Genomic DNA, 11,663 nt, shown 5'->3' on the forward strand with positions numbered 1-11,663 from the left:
CAGCTATTATTTCCTTAAAAACTCTTTCTGCCCCTTTTCCCTTTTCTTCTTCTGGACCTGCCATGAAACATGTTTTTGCATTTCATATTGTCATTCAACTCCCTGAGCCCCTGATCAATTTTTTCCATTCTTTTCTCTCTTCAATTTCAGTTGTTGTGTCTTCGGTATCACATATTCTTTCTTCTCTCATTTTGAGTGTGCTGTTATATGCCTCTAATGGCTTTTTTTTTAAGATTTATTTTTTATTTATTTCTCTCCCCTTCCCTCCACCCCAGTTGTCTGCTGTCTGTGTCCATTCCCTGCATGTTCTTCTGTGACTGCTTCCATCCTTAGCAGCACCGGGAATCTGTGTTTCTTTTTGTTGTGTCAACTTGTGTCAGCTCTCTGTGTGTGCGGTGCCCTTCGTGGACAGGCTGAACTTTAATCTTTTGCACTGGGCAGCTCTCCTTACGGGGCACACTCCTTGCGCGTGGGGCTCCCCTATGTGGGCAACACCCTGGCATGGCACGGCACTCCTTGTGTGCATCAGCACTGCACATGGGCCAGTTCCACACAGGTCAAGGAAGCCCGGGATTTGTACCACAGACCTCCCATGTGGTAGACAGACACCCTATCCATTGGGCCAAGTCTGTTTCCCTCTAATGTGTTTTTGATCTCATGTATTGTGTCTTTCACATACATGTGCTCTTTCACATACGTGAGCTCTTTCACATACTCGAGCTCTGTTACTTTTCTATTCAGAATTTCAAATCTTCTTTGTGCTCACTCAATGTCTTCTTTTTTTTTTTAAGATTTTTTTTTCTCTCCCCTTCCCCCTCCCCCAGTTGTCTGCTCTCTGTGTCCATTCGCTGTGTGTTCTTCTGTGACCACTTCTATCTTTATCAACGGCACCGGGAATCTGTGCCTCTTTTGTTGCATCATCTTGTTGTGTCAGTTCTCTGTGTGTGCAGCATGATTCCTGAGCAGGTTGCACTTTCTTTTGCACTGGGCAGCTCTCCTTACAGGGCACACTCCTTGTGCGTGGGGCTCCCCTATGCAGAGGACACCCCTGCGTGGCAGGGCAGTCCTTTCACACATCAGCACTGTGCATGGGCCAGCTTCACATGGGTCAGGGAGGCCCAGGGTTTGAACCACAGACCTCCCGTATGGTAGACAGACGCCCTAACCACTGGGCCAAGTCTGCTTCCCACTCAATGTCTTCTTGATGTTGTTTATCTCTTTGGCCATAGTGTCTTTCAACTCATTAATTTGATTTTGGAAATTTGTGTGCATCTTGTTAATTATTTGTCTCAAATCCTGCATCTTTTCTAGGGCTTCGATATATTCCTTTTCTTGGGTGATGTCTTCCATTTTCTTAGTATGGCTTGTAATTTTTTGTTGATGTCTAGGCATCTGGTTAGGATGGTAGTTTACTCAGATGCTTAATTCTTTCTCTTTCGTAGGGATTTAGTGGTTGGGAGGCTGTGTGTTACTGCTGCTCTTTGATTCTTGATTCAACCTGGTTTGTTAGGATTGTCCCTGTTATTTGCTCAAAACTGGGCTCCTGACCCAGTAATGGGCTGCAGACCTACTTCCATTAGGTGTGTAATGATTGAAAGGTGTATAATGATTAACTGATCACAAGGTTTACAATGGTTAACAGTGACTTGCATTCCTGTGACAGAACAGCCCCCATTCAGAGCCTACATGTCCAGATACAGCTCATTTCCTCACAAGAATAGACAAAGGAGCCAAACAACCCACCAACCCCTCCCACATCCCTAGAATTCACTACCCCTAGCCCACCACCCCCTAGCCATCCCTATTGGCCTCAGGTCTTACCCAAGTCCTAATCCCCTCCCACTGACTAAACATTTTCCCACCTATAGATGGACTGTAAAAATTCTGACCACCTCTGCCAGAGGTGGGCTGAAATCTCTCTTCAGACCTCTGCCATGGTGGCAAGGGTGCTGAAGTCCATTCTTCAGACCCCCTCCATTGGGAGAGCTTCCCAATAAACTTCCTGCCTGAACTCATGTCAGTCTCCATGTCCCACTGAGTGCCATTTTTTTTTCCTCTAACACTTCCTAGGACCTTAGGAAGAGAGGTTATGAAGGCCAGAAAAAGCCTCCTATTTACTTTTACTATTCTCACATGCACTTCCTACATCTGCCAGCAGATGGTGCTCTTTGGCAGCATTCTCGGTTCAATGCCTGGCTGGAGTGTGTTTGCTGCAACACAGACGGGATCAATGTAAGAGGTTCCCGCCAGGAGGCAAAGAGGCTTGTAACTCACACCTTCTCAGAGACAGTTCTCCAGCCTTCTCTGGCAGCCCCCTCCCTTTTCCTGGGTAGGAAATAATTCCATTCCCCTCTGCATCCTCAACAATCAGTCCCAGATAGTAGAAAGGGTGATGGGAATGTCAGGATCTTTTCAGTCCCTGATCTCTTTAGTCACTTGCCTGTTCCCAAGGCAAACAATGGTGTGGTCCCACCCACCTGGAAGTCCTCCTGGGACACAGCAGACCAAATTTGTGGGTCAAAAGCTGAGTCAGCCTTAGACTGTGCCCCTCTCTCTTCCCTCTGCTGGGGCAGTGGATCCTTGGAACCCCCTTTGTTTGTAGCCAGCTCAGAGGCCTGAGAATTCTAAAGTGTCTTTAGTGTGGGCAAGGGTGCCAGAAGTAGCAGCCCCTAGTTTCAAGTCACAGGTTTCGCAGTCACGATTCCCTCCTCTGTCACTCTCTCTTCTGGGTGGTATCCAGCCCTTGCCTGGTGTCCTAAACCCTAGAAGATCTTTTTCCAGGCTGTTTCAGCCTGTCCTCTAGTAGTTTTCTGGGAGAGAAGAGAGTTCTGTGTCTTTCTAGTCCTCCATCTTCCTGGAAGTTCCCTTCTTAATTATTAACATCATTTCATGTCATTCTGAATACTTTGAAAAATGATAATTCCTAAATCAGAAATCAACAGCAAGGCTGGTGCTTCACCAGAAGGCCATATTCAGTTCAGCACAAAGATCGGGAAGCCCAATGGCGAAAAGCCAGAGGAATTAGAGTCTGGCGTTTCTCAGGCTCTTCTTGAGGTAGAGATAAACTCAGACCTAAAGGCTCAGTTAAGGGAGCTCCATATAATAGCAGCCACGGAAATTGAAGTTGGTGGTGGTCAGCAGGCTATTATAATCTTTTTTCTGTTCCTCAACTGAAGTCTTTCTGGAAAATCCAAATCCGGCTAGTATGTGGATTGGAGAAAAAGTTCAGTGGAAAGCATGCTGTCTTTATTGCTCAGAGGAGAATTCTGCCTAAACCAATGCAAAAAAGCCATACCAAAAAATATGCAAAAGTGTCCCAGGAGCTGTACTCTGACTGCCGTGCACGATGCAATTCTTGAAGTCCTGGTCTGCCTGAGTGAAATTGTGAGCAAGAGAATCCATATAAAACTGGATGGCAGTTGGCTTTTAAAGGTTCCTTTGGACAAAGCACAGCAGAACAATGTAGAACACAAGGTTGAAACATTTTCTGGTTTGTATAAGAAGCTCACTGGCAAAGACGTTAACTCTGAATTTCCAAAATTTCCGTTGTAAGCCAAAATGACTAAATAAAGTATCACTCAAAAAAGAAAAATCAACAGCAAATGAAATACTAACATGGACATTGAAACATACTCAAAGAATAATAATACCAATAATTAATAAGATTATGGGGGGGTTTGCAAGAAGAGAACTGGTGGTAAAATATGTTGGGAATTATGAGTTTCACTTTATTGGTTCAGTGTCAGAGAAAGATCTCAAGAAAGTCCTGAGGCAGTGAAATTAGTTTAAGAGTTGTGGACACCAGCCTAAATTCTAGATGTGCATCTGTGGAAAAGTCTTTTAGCATTTGGACTTGGATCACAAGGTTTGATGACAGAATTAAAAAAAAAATACCTCAGGAAGGCTTATAAATGCAAAGGCTTATTAAAGGATATGACATATCCTCTTAATAATAATAATTCACTGCTCCTGCAGGCTGTCCTGCCAAGTTAGTAAGCAGAGTTAGTTATAAGACCGTTTACTCCATCATTAGTCTGTGTATCTTCATCCCTCTTTCATATTTTCCATCTCTCTCTCTCTCTGTGTCCTACATACTGAGAAATTCTTTTGGATCTATCTTTTTAGTTCATGAATTTTCTGTTCAGCTGGGTTTAATCTGCTGTTAAACTCATTGATGAAAGGTTTTTTGGTATCTGTCTCTTTAAATATGGTTTTAATGATATGTAATTCATATACCATACAGTTCACTTACCTAAAATATACAATTCAATGGTTCTTAGTAGAGTCACAGAATTGTGCAACCATCACCACAATCAATTTTAGAACATTTTCATCATTTTTGAAAGAAAGCATACCAATTAGCAGCTACTTCCTTTTCCTCCTCCCCCTCCTCCCCAGCCCTAGGCAGCCACCCATCTGCTTTTGTCTTTATATATTTGTCTATTGTGTGCATTTTAAATAAATGGAATCACACAATATGGAATCATACAATATGTGGTCCTTTGTGACTTAGCATAATGTTTTCAAGGTTCATCCATGTTCTAACATGTATCAGACCTTCATTCCTTTTTATTGCTGAAAAATATTCCATTGCATGGATACACCATCTTTATTCATTCATCAATTGCTGAACATTTGGATTACTGCCACTTTTTGCTATTATAAATAGCATGAATATTCATGTACAAGGTTTTGTGTGGATATATATTTTCAGTTCTCTTTAGTATATATCTAGGAGTGGAATTGCTGGGTCACATGGTATCACTATATTTAATATTTTAAGGAACTGTCAGGCTATTTTCCACAGTGGCTGCACCATTTTACATTCCCACCAGCAGTGTATGAGGGTTCCATTTTCTTCACATCCTTGCCAAGACTTAATGTCTTTTTTATTATAGTCATCCCGAGGGTGTGAAATCGTATCTTATTGTGAGTTTAATTTGCATATCATGGGTTTGAGTTGCTTTCTCTAGCTAATGGTGTTGAACATTTTTCATGTGCTTTTTAGCCACGTTTATATCTTCTTTGGAGAAACATTTATTCAGATCCTTTGCCCATTTTTTAAATTGGGTTATATTTCTTTTTATCATGAAGTTGTTAGAATTCTTTTTACATTCTAAATACCCATCTCTTATAAGATATATGATTTGCAATTTTTTTTCCATTTGTGGGTTCTCTTTTCACTTTCTTGGTGGCTTTTACTTTTGTTTATTTTATTTTTTATTTTGATAAAGTCCAATTTATTACTTTCTTTTAGTGCTTGTGTTTTTGGTGTCCTATCCTTAGATGGCTTCTTAAAACAACTACCAAATCCAAGATCACAGAGATTTACTTCTGTGTTCTAAGAGTTTAGTAATTTTAGCAATTACAATTAGATCTTGATCCATTTTGAGTTAATTTGTGTATATTGTATGGGGTAGGGATCCAACTTCATTCTTTTGCATGTGGATATCCCAGGACCATTTATTGAAAAGGCTATTCTTTCCCCATTGAATTTTCTTGGCACCCTTAGGGAAAATCATCTGTCAGTAAATGTGTGGGTTTATTTCTGTACTCTCATTTATATTTCAGTGATCTATATGCCTGTCCTTATGCTAGTACCACACTGTCTTGATTACAGTAGCTTTGAAATAGTTTTAAAATTGGAAAGTGTGAGTCCTTTAACTTTGGTTTTCTTTTCCAAGATTGAGTTGGATATTCTGAATCCCTTGGATTTCCATGAGTTTTAGGGTCAGCTTGTCAATTTCTGCAAAGAACCCTGCTGAATTTTTTATAGAGATTGCATTGAATCTTTACATCAATATGGGAAGTATTGCCATGTTTACTATATTACGTGTTCCAATCCATGAACATAGGATGTTTTTCCATTTATGCAGATCTTCTTTAACTTCTCTCAGCAATGCTTTGTAATTTTCAGAATATAAGCTTTGTTGGGAAGCAGACTTGGCCCAGTGGTTAGGGCGTCCGTCTACCACATGGGAGGTCCGCGGTTCAAACCCCGGGCCTCCTTGACCCGTGTGGAGCTGGCCCACGAGCAGTGCTGATGCACGCAAGGAGTGTCATGCCATGCAGGGGTGTCCCCCGCATAGGGGAGCCCCATGAGCAAGGAGTGTGCCCCGTAAGGAGAGCTGCCCAGTGCAAAAGAAAGTTCAGCCTACCCAGGAATGGCGCCACACACACAGAGAACTGACGCAGCAAGATGACACAACAAAAAGAGACACAGATTCCCATGCTGCTGACAACAACAGAAGCAGACAAAGAAAAACATGCAGCAAAATAGACACAGAGAACAGACAACTGGGGGGGGGGGAAGGGGAAAGAAATAAATAAAAATAAATCTTTAAAAAAAAAAGAATATAAGCTTTGCACCTGTTTTGTTAAATATGTTTCTAAGTATTTTATTCTTTTCAATGCTATTATAAATGGAAATATTTTCTTAATTTCATCCTCAAATTATTCATCACAAGTATATAGAAATACAATTGATTTTTGCATGTTGATCTGTATCCTGCCATCATGATAAACTCATTTAATAGTTATAACTGTTTTTAGTAGCTTCCTTAGGATTTTCTAAATATATCATGTCATCTGCAAATAGAGATAGTTTTCCTTATTCCTCTCCTGTCCTTTTTTCTTTTTCTTGCCTAATTATCCTAGCTAGAACTTCCAATACAATGTTGACTTAGAAGTGACAAGAGCAGACATCCTTGTTGTGTTCTTTCTGATCTTAGGGGGAAAGCATTTAGCTATGGGCATGTATTTACATTTTCAATCTCAAAGTATTCTCTAATTTCCCATTATCTGGCATAGGAAGTTCCTTTCTATTTCTAGTTTGTTAAGTAGTTTTTCATGAAGGGGTATTGGATTTTGTCAAATGCTTTTTCTGTGTCTATTGAGATGATCATGTGACTTTGTCTTTTATTCTATGGATAATATTGATTTATTTTCAGTTGTTAAACGAGTCTTGCTTTTCTGTGATAAATCCCAGGTCATGGAAATGATTATGGTATTATAATACTTTTTATATGTTGTGGGATTTGGTTTGCTAATATTTTGTTGAGAATTATTGTCCCTGTGTTCATAACCCACTGAATGGACTGGGGGAGAGTGTAAACTACAATATAAACTATAATCCATGTGGTTCAGCAGTGCTCCAAAATGTATTCTTCAAATGCTATGAATGTGCCACAATGATCAAAGAGGTTGTTGATGTGGGAGGAGTGGGGGTGGGGTGGGGGGTGGGGTATATGGGAACCTCTTATATTTTGTAATGTAACATTTTTTGTGGTCTATGTATCTTTTTTAAAAAGACAATTTAAATAAATAAATAAATATCAGTACATCCAAAAATGCTAATAAATTAAAAGACAAATAAGGTAATGGAAAAAATATTGGCAGCATATATCATTTGCAATAATATTTAAAAACAAAAATTATTCTAACAATAAAAAAAGTAACTCCCCAATAGAAAGAAAGTCAAATGACATCAGGAAATGATTTACAAAGGAAGAGCTGCAAATGGCCCAAATTACATGAAACACTAAGTCATAGAAATAGATTTATCAACAATTGAGAAATAATTGTTGCACATGAGATTTGATAGATTTGTCTTCAGTCTAGGGAAAATAGGCCCCTTTCAATAGTTCTGGTCATCATGTAAAGTAATGAGCATATTTCTGTAGATTAGTTTGAACTATATAAGTTTTTTTGTCTTTTTTCTTTTTAGAATCAACTATCTTTTTAAACTTTTTAAATTGAAGTTTATCATTCATACATGAACATCAATTAACAGTAAGTGTATAATATAAGCTGTGAACTTATAAAATAAACATGCATATCATAATATAGCACTCCTGTACACATCCTACCACCACCACCTTGCATTGTTTTGAAACAATTGTTACAAATTATGAAACAGCATTTTTAAAACATTTCTACTAACTATGGCCAATATCTTACATTGGGTGTATTTTCCCCCCCTCAGCCACAATCACATTTATAAATCAGCAGTCTTAGTTATACTCACTTTAATGTATTACCATATTACCATCAACTCTGTTCACTTCCACACATTTACAATAAACCTTATTAAAAATTCTACGTACCATTAAGCATCAGCTCTCATTCTCAACTCACCCCACTTTCAATCTCCTCATAACGTATACTCAAGAGTTTACCTCCGTGAATTTATTCATCATTTTAGTTCATTTTAGTGAGAACATACAATATCTGTCCTTTTGTGTCTGGCAAACACTCAACATAATGTCGTCTGGGTTCATCCATGTTAACGTATGCATCCAATTTCATTTCTTCTCACAGAATAGTATTGCATTGCATGTGTATACCACATTTTGTTTATTGATTCATCAGTTGACTGGTACTTAGGTTGTTTCCATATTTTAGCAATTGTGAATAATGCTGCTATGAACATTGGTGTGGAAATGTCAGTTTGCATCCTTGCTTTCGGTTCTTCTGAATATATTCCTAGTAATGGTATTGCTGGATCATATGGTAATTCTATATTTAGTTGCTTGAGGAACTGCCAAACTGTCTTCCACAGAGGCTGCACCGTTCTACATTCCCACCAGCAGTGAAGGAGTTCCTATTTCTACACATCCTCTCCAGCACTTGCAGTTTTCTATTTTTGTAATAATGCCCATTCTAGAAGATGTGAAATGATATCTCAGTATAGTTTGATCTGCATTTACCTAATATTAATAGCTTGCAATGTTGACCATTTTTTTCATGTGCTTTTTGGCCATTTGTATGTCCTCTTTGGAGAAATGTCTATTCAAGTCTTTGGCCCATTTTTAAACTACATTACTTATCTTTTTATCATTGGGTTCTATGATCTCTTTTTATAACATGGTGTAGTAGTCTGATGTTATTGATAAATTCCAAAAAGAAATATTGGATTATGTTTGTAAACTGGTCTTTTCCTCTTGGCATATTAGTGTATTGGATTCAGAGGTTTTTACTTTTACTTCATTAAATAATGATTAAGGCTTTGATTGGGCTATGTCAGGAAGACATTGAGAAACCACACCACAGAGAAGGAAGGTTGAAGGTTTGATACTGGAGCCCAAGAAGTAAACACACAGGAGAAGAACACAGAGGAATAGAGATGACTCCTGAGACACAGCAGAAGCCCTGGAGAGAGAGAGACAGAGCTATTTGCCTGATAGTCTACAGCTGGCTTTGTGGAGAGAGTACAACAGCTGAGCCCAGAGAGAAATGAACCCTCAGAAGAGAGGAACCCAGGAAGCCTTGAACCCTTGACAGCCATCTCGATCCAACACGTGGTAACAGACTTGGTGAGAGAAGTAACTTATGCTTTATGGCCTGGTAACTGTAAGCTTCTACCCCAAATAAATACCCTTTATGAAAGTCAACAGATTTCTGGTATTTTGCATCAGCACCTCTTTGGCTGACTAACACACAGGGATATCAAACCTTATAGGATATGTGGTTTCCAAATACGTTTCTCCCATTGAGTGGACAGCCTTTTCATTTTCTTGACAAAGTCCTTTGGCACAAAAGTGTTTAACTTTGAGGAGGTTTCATTCATCTATTTTTTCTTTTATTGCTCATGCTTTGGTTGCAAGGTTTAAGAAACCACCACCTACCAAAAGATCTTGAAGATGTTTTCCTACATTTTCTTCTAGAAATTTTATGGTTGTACCTTTTATATTTAGGTCCTTGATCCATTTTGAGTTAATTTTTGTATAAGATGTGAGAAAGGGTCCTCTTTCTTTCTTTTAGATATGGCTATCCAGTTCTCCAGGCACCATTTGTTGAATAGACTGTTCTGGCCCAGCTGGGTGGGTTTGACAGCCTTGAAAATATCAATTTGCCATAAATTTGAGCATCTATTTCTGAACACTCAATTCTATTCTATTGGTCAACATATCTGTCTTTATGGCAGTACCATGCTGTTTTTACCACTGTAGCTAAGCAATATGCTTTAAAGTCAGGAGAGTCCTTCAAATTCAATCTTTTTTTTTTTTTGGCCTTTCAGGACCTGTTACCCTTCCAAATAAATTGGATAATTGGCCTTTCCAATTTTGTAAAAAGAAAAAAAGGGGGGGCTGTTGGAAGTTTTATTGGGATTGCATTGAATCTGTAGATGAGTTTGGGTAGAATTGACATCATAACAATATTTAGTCTTCCAGTCCATGAACATGGAATTTCCTACCATTTATTTAGGTCTTCTGTGGTTTTCTTTAGCAATGTCTTGTAGTTTTCCAAATACAAGTCCTTTATATACTTGGTTAAGTTTATTCCTAAATATATGATTCTTTTAGTCTCTGTTGTAAATGGGATTTTTTCCTGACTTCCTCCTCAGATAGTTTGTTAGTAGTATATAGAAACGCTACTGAGTTTTGTGTATTAATCTTGGATCATGCCTCTTTGCCAAACTCATCTATTAGTTCTAGTAGCTTTGTTGTAATTTTTTTTCCAGGATTTTCTAGATGTAAGATCATATTATCAGCAAATAGTGAATGTTTTACTTCTTCCTTTCTTATTTGGATGCCTTTTATTTCTTTCTTGCCTAATTGCTATAGCTAGAACTTCTAGCACAATATTGAATAACAGCAGTGATAGAGGGCATCCTTGTCTAGTTCATGATTGCAGCAGAACACTTCCAGTCTTTCTCCATTGAGTGCAATGTTAGCTCTGTATTTTCCATATATGCACTTTATCACATTCAGAAAATTTCCTTCTATTCCTATATTTCAGAGAGTTGTCATCAGGAAAGAATGTTGTGTTTTGTGAATTGCTTTTTCTGTGTCAATTGAGATAATCATGTGATTTTTCTTCCTCAATTTAGTAATGTGATGTATTATATTGATTGATTTTCTTCTGTTGAACCACCCTTGCATAACTGGGATAAAACCCACTTGATCATGATGTATAATTCTTTTAATGTGCTGTTGGATTCAATTAGCAGGTATCTTGTTGAGGATTTTTGCATCCGTATTCATTACAGAAATGCATTCTCTCATAAAGAAAGTGTTCTATAATTTTCTTTTTTCATGCTATCTTTATCTGGCTTTGTTATTAGAGTGATGTTGGCTTCAAAGAATGAGTTTGGTAGCATTCCCTCCTGTTCTATTTTTTTAAAGAGTTTGAGTAACATTGGTATTAATTTTTCTTGGAATGATTGGTAAAATTCACCTGTGAAGCCATGTGGTCCTGAGCTTCATCTCTGGAAGGTTTTTGATGACAATTTCAATCTCCTTACTTGAGACTGGTTGTTAAGGTCTTCTGTTTCTTCCAGGGTCAGTGTAGGTTTTATGTGTGTTTCTAGGAATTTGTCTATTTCATCTACATTGACTAGTTTGTTGGCATACAGTTGTTCCCAGTATCTTTTTGTTATCTCTTTTATCTCTGTGAGATCAGTAGTAATGTGCCCTCTCTCATTTCTGATTTTATTATTTGCATATTCTCTATCCTTTTCTTTGTCAGTCTAGGTAAGTGTTTGTCAATTTTATTGATCTTTTCAAAAAACCAACTTTTGGTTTTGTTGATTTTCTCTTTTTTTTCCTTGTCAATTTCATTTGTTTCTGCTCTAATCTTTATTTCTTTCTTTCTGCTTACTTTGGGATTAGGGTGCTGTTCTTTTGCTAGTTCCTGCAGGTGTTTAGTTAGATCTTTGATTT

General features: G+C 38.2%; 1 pseudogene; it reads left to right on the forward strand.

Moving 5' to 3' along the window:
* Nucleotides 1–2,913: 2,913 nt before the first annotated feature.
* On the forward strand, nucleotides 2,914–3,562 carry LOC101425121 (small ribosomal subunit protein eS7-like; annotated as a pseudogene).
* The last annotated feature ends 8,101 nt before the right edge of the window (nucleotides 3,563–11,663 follow it).

Source organism: Dasypus novemcinctus, chromosome 12 (genome assembly GCF_030445035.2).
Source record: "Dasypus novemcinctus isolate mDasNov1 chromosome 12, mDasNov1.1.hap2, whole genome shotgun sequence".
NCBI classification, from domain to species: Eukaryota; Metazoa; Chordata; class Mammalia; order Cingulata; family Dasypodidae; genus Dasypus; species Dasypus novemcinctus.